A 14184-nucleotide genomic window follows, 5' to 3' on the forward strand; every position below is an offset into this window, starting at 1 on the left:
CCTCAAATGTCCAACCTGCCGACACTGATAACAAATCCTGGAATCCCGAATTGGCACTGACTGCCGACATCCCCGTGCACCATGCCCCTCCTTTCCGCACTCGTGGCATGCACCATTGGGCCAACAAGTTCCGGTGCCATCACTCTCACACTTCCCACAAGTGTGACCGCTCCGATCCCCCATTTCAACGTCTACGGTCCTGAACCGTTTCGGCGCCGACTGCGACTGCATCGGGGCCTGTCTCAGCTCACGCAACTGCAACTTAACCTCTAACTCACGCCACATGGCGGCCTTCTGCAACTCCAGCGGAGTCTCGCACCTCCGCGCAGACACGAACTGTCTGATACCCCCTTGGGTTTACTCGAATATCGGCCATCTGAGCCTGCTCCAAAGCGAACTCAGGGCAAAACATCGCCCTCTCGACAAACATCCCGGTGCTCTCAGTCACCGACTCCAAATCCTGCCTCAGCTTAACGAACTTCCGAGCCAAATTCTCCTGTTCATCCCGCGGAACATAGCGAGTACTGAACATCCCTCTGAATTGATCCCACGAAACCGCAGCCCTCTGCGCATCGGAGAATGACCTCGTGGTCAATCTCCACCAATCCTTCGCCCCGAGCCTCACAGGTTCAGAGCACACCCCACCCTCTGATCAGTAGGGCATAAACTCGTGGAGAAACACCCCTCCATGCCTGATAACCATCTCATAGCAACAATCGGGTCCTGAACTCCATCGAATGTGGGAGGCTTCGCATAATAGAAGTCCCGATACTAAAAACCCCGACTAGTCCCTTTCTTTGCCGTTGCTACAGCCGCTGCAACCGCCGCGGCAGCCGTCTCTGCGAAAGCCGCATATCGCTCATCAAACTACTTCTCATCACGGCTGCCTCCAATCGTTCCAAATCCCATACTGATCTAATACTAAGCACCTGTACTGCTCGATAACATATCTGGCTCGCAGACTGCACCGCAGCATCATCGTTCCTCTCATCTCAGCCCATCAACCCGTATCCAACGCCGAGTTTGTCCCAAGGACAGGGACTTACTCACAACATAGACGACAACTCTCCGCACTGCAAAACTCGTCTGAACTCTTCACTGCTACCACTATAACCCAACCTGTTATTCTCAATTAGGTGTGGTGTAGTTCTCGACTACCTCAGCCTCAACTGACTGTCTGTTCACGGTAAATCTCTGTCTCGCGGTACACCCGCCACCTGATGCTCTGAGGGAAGTCATTATCGATAACTACCTGCAGGGTGTATTCCCAAATCCAGAACTGGAACACCAGACCTCTCGCGTCTTGCACACGAGCATAAATGACACTACCCACCCAAAAGGTGACCTCTCCCTTGTCGTCTGATTGCTCGACTCAACTGAAATTCTCCCCTGTCTTTGACTCTTACTACAATACCCTGATAGGCACTCGCCTTTCCCCTCGAGGAACGCCTCTCTGTACTCAATCATGGCCTACAGGCCTGAAACTCATAGCGTCAAACCTCTACCTCACCGGTCATAACCGGATAACAAGATAGCCACAAGCATCATCCACTACGAACCATGGTACTCATCCCATGACATCCTTCCTCAACATGCTTCGGTGTATGGTACCTGAACCATAGCACCATTCCTCAACCTGCTCCAATGTATAGCACTCGAACCACAACCCCTATCTCAATCTGTTCCGATGTATGGTGCCCTGACCATAACATCACTCTGTACCCGCTCCGATGTATGGTATCCGAACCATAACATCACCCCTCAATCTGTTCCTTAGGACCTTCAGAATGCCCCCTGTATCAAGTATGGGTCCTCTGCTTTCAGTAGTACGGGCCCATACTACCTGCCACATCTACCCATACTTTCCACACGGACCATTCCAGAGTTCCTAAGTAGCTGATAAACCTGCTCTTTCACCAATCGCATTGCGCGTGCTCGCTTTCCAGCGAAATCCTCTACTCTACCAGCGCACTCATCTGGCTAGGTTTACTCCCTAGTCCCTTCCGCTGTCCTCCCACTTCTTTGCTATCAGCTGCTGAAGAGTTCCCAATGATGCCAGCCCTCTACCTCCTGAGTATCGTCATACTCACTTGGTAGCTGACTCCCATCATCGATAACTCCACAAAGCACAAAGCAAGCAGCATTCGAGCATTGAAGCATACATAGGACTCCCCATCTGTGGTAGCTCCACCTTCTCGATTCCTCCTCGGTAGTACCTCGGTACTCCGTAGCCTTACCCCTTGTGCGTTCTAACTAGATACTCTCACTCATCACATACACATAACAGTATAACGCACATATAACAGCAAACCCTAGACTAAGGCATCACAAATCAGGCCACTCTAGTCCTAAGATGTGAAATACCTAGCCTGTCTCTAGCATGCAATAATATCTCATAAAGTGCATAATAGATATTTCATAATACAAAAGTAAGAGTATTTTGGGAAATCACCGTTTGGCTGTGGCTGATTGTACACACTGCTCTTTCTTGCTTTCTCTTTGAACTCTTATTCACTTTTAGAAAACCATTTATTTGGAAAACTTTTTCTTACTTCCTCAGTTTGAGTCCAGATTTACCCGTAGGCGCGTCCGAATCCCTCAAACCAAGGCTCTGATACCAATTTGTAACACCCAGATTTCTAAAAACAAAATTTTTATTTAAATAATCAATTTAGTATTAAAACACTTGTTTAAAATCGTATTCACATTCGAATTACAAAACATGGTTTCATTTTCATTATAATAGAATACCAGGATCCTCCAAAACACAACTCTTTCTTCGGTGTGTACAATCGAACCGTTGCCATCCCGCGTTACTGTAAGAACCTGAAACAACGTAACATAAACAACGTAAGCACGAAGCTTAGTGAGTTCCCCAATATACCTTACGCACATACGCCATCCGGCCCGGACCGTTCGGTCCACACAACATTGCCTTCCGGCCCGGATCTTTAGATCCACATAACATCGCCTTCCGGCCCGGATCTTTCGATCCACATCATATCGCCTTCTGGCCCGGACCTTTCGGTCCACAAGATAATCGCCTTCCGGCCCATACACATATACATATCACATAATACAATACTCTAACACATAAAGCACATATATCACATATCATACCTGACCATTCTGTCACATAATACCTTGCCTTCCGGCCCATATATAAGCATGTATAACACGCGTTGCAGCTAACTTTCCATTCATAGCATATAAACACAACACACAACATACTTGACCTTCCGGTCACACAATCAAACCCTTCCGGGTGAGGTATAGTGAGAAGACTCACCTCGTAGTACGCGGGCTATAACCTCTTCGAGCTACTCGCACACAATCCGCTAGTCCGCAGGTTCCCTATAATACCACAGCCTTAGTTAATGATCTTATCAAACAAGGCAACTGACCCCCTCTGAGATATATACAGGTCAACGGTCAATCCTGACTGGACTCGTCGAGTGCAAAAGGGGTAACTCGACGAGTATAAGCATCCTGACACCACTCGCCGAGTCTGAAGAACGACTCGACGAGTTCCAGTAGATCTTCAAGCTACTCGCCGAGTCTGAAGAACAACTCGGCGAGTCCTAGTGAATCCTCAAGCTACTCGCCGAGTCTGATCATCCGACTCGGCGAGTCCACGCCATGCAGTCGATCCAACTGCTTCCTGAGATATGTTTATTCCCGAACAACACACTAATGGGACTTCTGGACCTCTAATCATTCTATTACTAGGGTATAAACTCTTGTATAACAACATAATAATCCATCAAATCACCAAATGGGTTTCATAAACCCTAATTCCATAACACATCAACATAGCAGAGGATAATTCGAAATATTACCTGAATAACACCCTCTCTGTGTCTCCAAACCTCAGAACTCGATCCTCTTGATATTCCTTTAGCCAAAACTCTTCTTCTTCTTGCCTAACAACTTCTTCAAGGTCAATAATGGTCTTCAAGCTTGTTCTAGATGCCACAGACGTCTAGGGATCTCCACAATCGGCCAAAAGACCCGAAATGACGACATAACAACCCTTAAATACGACCCAATACGAAACGGCTAGGGTTTCTGCTGAACAGCGTCGACTCGCCGAGTCCATACCTGGACTCGTCGAGTCCAGTCGCGAACCCGCGACCAACTCTGCGACCCTACTCGGCGAGTCCGGCTCCAACTCGCCGAGTCCCCCTTTTAAAACACCCCAAAACGCAATTTTACAATACTTAAGATTTTGGGCTGTTACATAAATTGTTTAAACTTTTCAAAGGTTTATGACTTGTGCTTGATTAAGTAGACATATCCATATCTACTATAATCGTCGGTAAAGGTTACATAGAAGCGATTAACATCCCTTGTGGTGGATCTGAAGGGTCCACACACATCGGTGTGTATGAGATCCAACAAACCCTCACATCTTTCACAAGTACCAGTGAAAGGTGACATGGTCATCTTTCCAATCAAACAAGATTCACACGTGTCATCTGACTTCAATTCAAATGACTCCAATAATCCATCCTTTTAGAGTTGGGCTATGCGCTTCTTGTTGACATGTCCAAGACGACAATGCCACAAGCATGCCTTGTCTAAACCATCGGACGAATCAATATGCAATACATTATTTCCTAAGTTGTCTGCAACCATCACAGTTTCATATACACCATTACAAGGCAATGCTTCAAAATAAAACTTAGCATTATAAAAAGCATTAATAGAACCAATTTCATTATTAAATGAAAATCTAAAACCTTGTTTATATAAACCATGAAAAGAAATAATGTTTCTCGCCATATCTGATGAGTAGCAACAATTATTCAAATCTAATTCTAACCCATTACTAAGCAATAAAGAATAAACTCCAATATTGGTGACAGGCGACACTTTCCTATTCCCCATGATCAAGTTCATCTTCCTGTGCTCCACATCCCTACTTCTATTTAGACCTTGCAAATTAGGACAAATGTGAAAACCACATCCTGTATCAAGGACCCAAGAATTAGCAAGTGATGAGTTATTAGAATGAATAGTATAAATACCTGCAAAGGTGGGCTTTATCTTCCCATCCTTAATGTCATGCAAGTATTTGGGGCAGCTTCGTTTCCAGTGCCCTTTGTCATAACAGTAGAAGCACTCTACTTCTTTTGGACTGGAAGGGGAGTAGCAGAACCACCTTTGGGCCCACTAGAAGAGGCTCCATCACGAGACTTTCCCTTGTGATTCTTTGTAGGAGCTTTCCTTTTCTTCCCTTTACCACGTCCAATTGCCGAGACTGGGCAGTAGCAGTAGGAGTAGGTACAACAAATTTTCCTTTCAAACTACTTTCAACAGTTTTGAGAAGGCCTTGAAGCTTGCTTAGAGTGACTTTCTCATTGTTCATATGATAAGTCATTCTGAACTGATCATAACAAGAAGGTAAAGAATGTAGGATAATGTCGATAGCGAACTCTTCATCAAAATTGACATTCAACTTCAACAAGCGGTCCACATATCTTTGCATCTTCAGCAAGTGGGCCATGATGGACTCTCCATCCTTCATTTTGGTTGTTATCATGGAGGAAATGATTTCATACCTTTCCTGTCGAGCACTTTAATGATACCTTTCCATCAAGTCTTGGTGCATCTCGAAAGGATAGTAGTCCTCATAGGACTTTTGGAGCTCAGCTGTCATAGTGGCAAGCATGACGCACGACACCTTTGTCGCGTTCTTCTCATGAGCCCTATATTCAACAATTTCTTTACGAGTAGCAGTCGCTTCATCAACCTCCTTTAGCTCTTTATCGAGGGAATATTCCATATCCTCGTAACGAGTGACCATCCGCGTGTTTCGAATCCAGTCATTGAAATTTGACCCATCGAAAATCACCCTCCCACATAAGTTCATGAGGGAGAAAGAGCCGGAAGAGTTGGAGCCAACATCGTTTGGGGTAGACATCCGAAAAGAAAGACAAAGTTCAGATTAGATAAGAATCCTTAATATAACACCCAAATAAAATATTAAGGCTAGGACCCAACACAATATTTCACAATTCGGAAGAGGGATGTCGTAATCCAATTGCAAAAATATTTGAAGGTAGGTAAATGACGATTTACCAAATTCCACTATGAAAAACGAAATTTAATATTAATTTTTAAATGAATTGAAATTCCTAGATCTTTGAGATTCATTGAACTTTTCAATGGCATGTTTAAATCTCGATTATGCACTTCAAGTTTGTGACTGGGATACCGAGGATTACAAACAAGGTGTGAATAACCATGCAAATGTGCTTGGTACTCTTGATGTCATTTATCACCTAATGAATGTGCCGGTTAACCACACATGCTCCATAGATCTATGATAAACACCAAGCTACCCTTTTCCACCCTTGCTAGTCCAAGTTAGTGTGCTGGTTAATAACACACGCTCCACTAACGACTTAGCAAGGTGCAAAGTGCGATTTCATGGAATAGAACCAATTTCACATTTTTCCTAAAGTAACTAAGATTGAGAATTTATAGAACATTTAGTTACATTTTTAATTATCATTATACTTTTTAATGAGTATTAATGTCCTATCCTACCCATTTGGCTAACGATCATCCACCAGTCAAGGAAGCGGTGGGTGAGAGTAGACACCCATTCAATCGCCATTTTATAGGCAATTTCCTTATACCCCCTTATAGACCAGCTTTGTGAATGAAGCCTACTAACGGTAAGAATGAGTTGTCTTATACATATATATAAGTATTAATCTGTTAATATTATAATAGTATACGGGTTCAATTTTAACCTTTTAAAATTCTAGGGTTTAGAATTTAATGTTTCATAAATGAGACTTTTCAAATTCCAAAACTTGGGGGCATGTTTTGAAACTCTTCAAAAACTCTTGAATTTTAGAACTTTAATGTTTCATAAATGAGACCTTTTAAATTCCAAAACTTGAGGGCAAGTTTTGAAACTCTTCAAAACCTTTTGGATTCTAAAACTTGATGACAAGTTTTGTAACTCTTCAAGACGTTTTGAATTCCAAAACTTGATGGCAAATTTTGTAACTCTTCAAAGCCATTTAGATCGAATTTTAAACAAGTAAAATGATCACATATTTTATCTCTTACTAATCTGACCTAATTCAATTCACATAGCAAGACAATTCAAATCGAATAATACAAATAATCAACTTATTATCTTAAAATTTGATAATTGTCTTTTAATTGGACGAGGATAATCACTGCTATATCAGAAAAATTGAATTTTATGATACAAAACAGTTTATGACAATGATCCTAATCTAATTCTGGACAAAAACTAAAAAATCTGCAAACAGGGGATCCTACTCGTCGAGTTCATGGCACGGACACGACGAGTCCATCTCATATGATCCAACTCGTCGAGTTCCCATATAGGACTCAACGAGTCCAACAGCCAGTGGCCAAAAATGACATTTTTTCAGATTTGAAAATCAAAAAATTGCATCAATATAACAGAAAATACCCTAGGCTCTGGTATCACTGATGGGTTTTGCGCACTATAAGATCCCTATGGTGCATATACAACCCTAATGATTTGGATCCAAGTTTTCTCTAGTTATACATGCAATTTTCTTCTTCCAATGAATGAAGCCTAACTAGCATACAACATTGATATTTGAAACATAAAAACAGGTTAGATGATTACCTCTTTGTTGTAGCTTGTAGAACTTGACCTTACAAGATCTTAGCACCTCAGATGTGATGCCTAAAATGTTTCAAAAAACACCAAGAACAAATGGAGGATTATGAGAATGAACTTGGAGGCACCAAAATCGGCTAGCTTCTTCTTAGAATACTCTTGTGTCCGATTTTAGGTCTTAGGGGTTACATATATATAGTGTAGAATTTCAAGGGTCACTTGTAAAACCTAATCCATTCACTTAGGCTTTTGATCCAATAATTCATTTGGACTAATCACTTCATGGAGTCTCACATAAGCTTATTCCATCACTAATCAATCATGGATCATTAGCCCAGACTATATGTATCACTGATTTACATAATTAGCTCCTGTTAATTTAATTAGTCTCTTTTGATCACTAAATTAATTCTTGATCAATACCAATTAAATAATATGATTTCTCAATTAATATATTATTATTATAATATATTAATAAATCTCAAATAATCTCTTTCTCAAATATCCTTCCTATCAAATTGATCCGGTGAATGCAACCCAAATGGACCATGCTACTATCGGGTTAAGTATATACCAATTATAGTTATGGGCGTAGACACCTAATCCAACATTTTCTTGGGTTATTCTCATAATTTATTTGCATATCGAGTGTTAAATAAATGAACAAGAAAGAATGAGTAAATTTTCAATCTTACTTTCGATGACTATCACTTCAAATGAGTCGAACACACCTTCGTACAAAAGCTAATCATTTCTAAAACGAATGATGAGTCAGAAATCATGAATTCTTTTGATGTTTACTATGATTTGACTTTTGGTATTCCATGTAGAGCTATAGATGTTGAAATCCATGCTAATGACAATCGTATTCCAGAAGAATCAAAGAACTCTGATGATTCCACGGTTACAAGGAATATGATGATTCTCATTCTACCTCAACTTCACAAGTGAATGTCGAACACATACCAGTTTCGACGGGTGATTAGGTGGAGGGGGGCACTTGAGTTCGATATCACATGGACATATTCACGATTCAAATGTTGAGAGGGAGCATAAGAGACCTCAACTACAACCACAACAAGACCTATTATGAAAGGGATTGTTGTAGGAGAAAGTTTTGGAGGTTCTGGTTCAAGCTCTATGCCACCTCCTTCGAAAGAAAATCAGGGAGACAAAGGAAAAGGTGTTGAGGTTACTCCTTCAGACGAAGAAAAGAAGAAGCAACAAGCCTTAGAGATTGAAAGGCAAAGGAAAGTCAATATTATATTGAGGAGAAGGCATAATGATCCACCAGACTTGAACAAGGCTGATCCCAACAAGAATTGGTGCTACGAAACTATAGAGGAAATCGTTTCAAATAGGAAGTTTGAGTATTTTCTCAAAGTACCCAAGATGATTTATGAGATTGAGAACTCTGATTTTAATCAACTTGATTTCCAAATAAATCATATGCTATATATATCTTTTCAGTACAAGTGGGTCGATCACATCAATGACAAAGAAGAATATAAAAGATTGAAGATGTCATTTCATGTAGTCTTGGGGAAAAGTGAAGAGGAGGTATGGTCATTTTTGAAGATCATAAAAGTGATGTCTATTTCACGTGAAAACTTGTTCGAATGCATACAATAGAATTTTTTCTATGTGGTTGTTAGAACTAATAATGTAGTCTGTGATTTTTCTATTGTTGATTTCCCACTGATGAACTTAAATGACTTGGTCATTGTGAAAATTATTTTAAGCAATGTGGATGTTACGAAGCTACCAGAAAACAAAAAAGATGATTTTTTCATTGGCTTTGCTCATATCAAGGTGTTCATTGATAACTAGTATAATTGCCTCGCAATCATTGATATTGAGCTGGCTATGGCTATCAAAAAGAGTTCGAAAGTTCCCTAATCTTTACTAAAGGGGAAGATCAACATTAATGAATATGAAGATGGGGAAATCATTCATCAGCCTTTATGAGTGGTGTTTTGTGGCAAAAACAAGAACAGGAGGATGGCAAAGTTTTTGTTTCAAGTGTGCGATGTATAGAGGTATACGAATTCCCAATATGAAAGCCTTCTTATTAGAGTTAACAATTGCAAAAGGAATGAAGCAGTTGACAAGGCTGAAATTCGAAAGACAATACTTTCGTATATGGAGGTTCGTGGTGTACTTATTTAGACTATGAAACTAATGACATGATTTCGACTTTTCTCACTAAGAGGGAGATTGTAGGGTGCAAAATGTCTAGTGAGAAGTCAAAATTAGTTTTAGTTTATTTAGGTGTGAAGTCATGTACTTCTAAGTGTATGTATTTTTCAAGGCACTTGTTGATTTCGAAGTCCAATTTCTAGCCCTTGCATATTTTTTGTGCGTCTGTATTACTCTATAAATAGAGTATGTGTATGGGTAGAGAGTAGCTTTTGCATGTTTCGTTCTTGTATTCTCTCTCTTGAACTCATGTACTCTAACAGACGATTATTGATCCAATCTGATATTATTTACAATTGTATTCTTATTGCTTTCAATGATTGATTTCGTATTCTAAACTCGATTTAAACACACTTCAATCCTGTGGTTTGGGGTTACTTGCACGTTTCATCCCTAGAAACAATTTTCAACCCAGACCACCGCCCAAAACTCTATTTTGTTATCCTTTTAGTCCCTTGCTTAACGTTTCTGTCTATTAGGTGTTAGTAACTCCCATGTGAGTAGTACGGTGGGGGTATTTTTGTCCTTTCATATGTACAACAAATTAGTGCCTAATTTGGAAGATGGATGGTTTATGCAATTCTGATCATCCTCAAAGCCAAAACACACACACTAATCAGAGGAAACCCTTTCATCTATTAAACCCAAAACCCTAATTGACTGATAATCCCTTTTATGCTTCTTCAATAATCAACAATGACGCTTTGGAAAATACATAAAGCACAAAGTCCGATCATCAGTGAAGCAGAAGTTCGTCTTCGGTATGGTAAGATTACACCAATTAACCGTTAATCCCTTTTTGCTTGAATTTGCTAGTTAAAATGAAGCCCTAGCACCCAATCGAATTTTAATCCATTTACATTTTCATTTGTTGAATTGGTGAGCATCTGACTATGTTTTCCATGTTGTTAAACCATGGTAGAAAGTTTATTGATTTTCGTGGGAGGAAGTATGTAAACAGCAAGAGACATTATGTGGAGTTACTAGATATGGAGACTTTCTGTGCATATGATATTGATGAGTTGATGGTGTAACTTAGGTATATCAATGAAGACCTACATGTGTATATGTACTATCATTTTTGAAAGCCACTTGGTGATTTGGATTTCGAGTTGTTCACTTTAGCTTCAGATGATGATGTAAGGCATTTGGAAAAATATTTTGGTCAACATAAGTTAATAGAGGCGTATACGTAGCACGGTCAAACAAAATTACATACATACTTGATGTCCCCAACCCATATAAAGTACATATAATTGAGATTGAAAATACGCCAAAAAAGATTGTTTTTGAAATGGCATGATACACTAGAAAATACATGAATGTCTGCTACAAAAGAAAGTGATGTTTTGTCGATACACAAGCAAGTGTATTTGTCATTAATCATGTAGTCGAGCCTAATATAGACATTCCTCCATTTGACCCTAACAAAAACACCCTTGCTTTTTACCTAAAAGTATTGAGCCTTCATTTGACAATGTGGACATGGAAATTTATAATGCATTTGACATGGAAAATGGTATGTAAGATCCCGACTCCCAGATATAAGTTTAAATTGACTTTATTCATTTTATCAGGGCAACTTGAAGAGTTGAAGGCTCAAACTTGTCGAGTAGATATTTAGATAGCCGCATGGATTTTAGAGGCAACCCGACAAGTTGGAGGACCCAACTCAACGAGTTGGAGCTGATATTCACCTCCCTCATCACCTTAGCACCCTTAGAGAAACCCTAAACGAGTTGTAATCATCTGAGAGAGAGAGAGAGAGAGAGGCTAAGAGTGTGTGTTTTTGTGCATTCTTTGAAGGATCTTGAGGAGCAAAAGGCTTGGAACGAGAAGCAGTCCTTGGGTTCATCATTCATTCAGTGTTAACAGCCATTTGGAGCTAAAAAGGCACTATCTTGATAACTTGTTTGTTAGATCTCTCCATTAGAGAGTTTATGGCTATTTATACCTTCTTTTTTATTCATTTAGCCGTTTGAGCATACTTTGAAGATGAGACTTCAGATCTGGACAATAATAGGTCCCTTAGACCTAAACATTCAAGCTTTATCAAGCTTTGGCCAACTTCCATGCCTTAAACCCTTTGTTGAGCTTTGTTTTGGCAAACTTAGCCCTAGATGCCATGCATGGACGTAAAGCTTGCAGCTTTACGTGGTATTTTAGCCTTAGAAGGATAGATCGAGAGTTTGGGACCTTAGTCTTGCGTAAAAAATCTGAATGAGAGAATGGCTTGATGGAACTCGACGAGTTGGTGAGCCAAATCGACGAGTTGGTTATGGTTTTCCTCGATAGTCTGGACGCGTTACAAACTCGACGAGTTGGTGAGACAACTCGGTGAGTTGAGTTGGATTTTCCTGATTTTTTAGAGAAACGAAGGAACTCGACGAGCCGCGTATATGCACTCGATAAGTTGGGTTAACATGGACTCTTGACTTCCGTTGACTATTAAGGTTTGGTCAAGTTGTGGACTTAGGAGACCATGGAGGGGTAAAATGTTCTTTCACCCTTTCTGAGAGTTAGTAAAGGAGTAGTTTAACATTGATGGAGTTGTTATTATAAATTGTTAATTAGAGATGATTATGATACATGTAGGCGGAGTTTAGACTGATCGTTGTGTACAAGACCTACTTGCTTTACTTACGAGGTGAGTCTTCTCGCTATACTTACCTGAGTGGTAATATTGTGTGACTAGAGGGTCTTATCTGAGTTATTGACCGGAGGGTCTTATGTGCTTACACTAAGTTATGTGATATTATGCATTTTGTCTTTGTGATTTATGCTATATATATATATATATATATATATATATATATATATATATATATATATATATTATTCTATTCCTTATTGAGTTAGGATCGAAGGGTCCAAATCGAGTTGAAAGACCAGAGGGTCCTCACTGAGATACCGGACTGGAGGTTCCAACCTGAGTTCTGAGACCGGAGGGTCTTCACTAAGACACATGACCGGAGGGTCCTTATCGAGTATAGACATGAAAGCCTAATTATTTGTGTGTGGTATTTTGGGGAACTCACTAAGCTTCGTGCTTATAGTGCTGTGTGAAATGTGTTTCAGGTACCTCTCAGGATTGTAGGAAGGCGCCGACATGATTGTACACACCAGCTAGAGACCATGATTTGAGGATTTTGGGATGTTGTCAAACATTTTATTGTCTTGTGTTTTGATTAATTTATAAACTTGGGTTTGAGAAATGTGAAACTGTGTTTTCTGTGGTTTTAAAAAAATGAAAATTTTATTTTAAAAATTTAGAGTGTTACATGATAATGCATTTGAAATGAAAATTGAAAATGAACATGGTGGTGATGATAAGTTGATAACAGTAGTGGTTGAAGTTGACATGAGAGAATTCCACAGTGAAGATAGTAAATTTCTTATGGATGAAGACAATATCATTGATGATGTTGAAGTTGACATGAGAGAATTCCACTTGAATGTTAATTTGGATGTTAAGTGAAATGTTCATATAGTTAGAGATGAGGGGAATGAGCAAAAATTACAGTTATAGACAATGAGATTTATAGTCTAAGTCTTCATCAGATGATGGGAATTAAGGTGAAATAAACAAAAAAAGTCTATTAGAAGGTCACAAGAGAATGAGAATGCCCAACTCAGTGAGGCTTTCTATTTAATTCAAAATTTTAATTCGTCAAAGGAGTTTAAGGATAGGGTAAACCAGCATGAAATAGACACAAGAAGAGAATTGGAATTTGAGAAGAACGATAAAAATAGAGTGAGGGTTGTATGAAAGGGAAGCATAACAAGTCTATGTGGTGGGAGCGATCAAGAAATTGTCAAGTGTCCTTGGGTTCTTTTAGCTATTAAGTGGAAGCGTGACAAGTATTGGATAGTTAAAAAATATGTTTGTTAACATAAATGTCTTTAAAAATAAAGGTTAGGGCCTGTAATTACAAGTTTCTTTCAAAGCAAATTTTACAACCAGTGGAAAGAAACCCAAATATTCGAGTTAAGGCATTAAGGGAACAACTACAACGTACTTACACAGTAGATACATAAATTTCTTCAAACAAGAAAGGTTAGTGCTTGTGAATACAATTTTCTTTAAAAATAAATTTTACAACTGCTGTAAACAATCCCAAATATTCCAGTTAAGGTTTTAAGGGAACAACTCAATGTATTTACAAAGTAGATATTTTGAGATGAAAGCATTTAGGGCAAGATAAGCAGCCTTAAAAATGGTAAGGGGTTATTATGCACTCAATAAAAGATTTTGCAAGATTATTTGTTAAGAGGTGCATACTCAAAACCCATACACCACTATCAAGCTTGATGTCGGAAGTGAAAAAAATCCTAATGTTGAG

Source organism: Lactuca sativa, chromosome 3 (assembly GCF_002870075.4).
Source record: "Lactuca sativa cultivar Salinas chromosome 3, Lsat_Salinas_v11, whole genome shotgun sequence".
Taxonomy (NCBI): domain Eukaryota; kingdom Viridiplantae; phylum Streptophyta; class Magnoliopsida; order Asterales; family Asteraceae; genus Lactuca; species Lactuca sativa.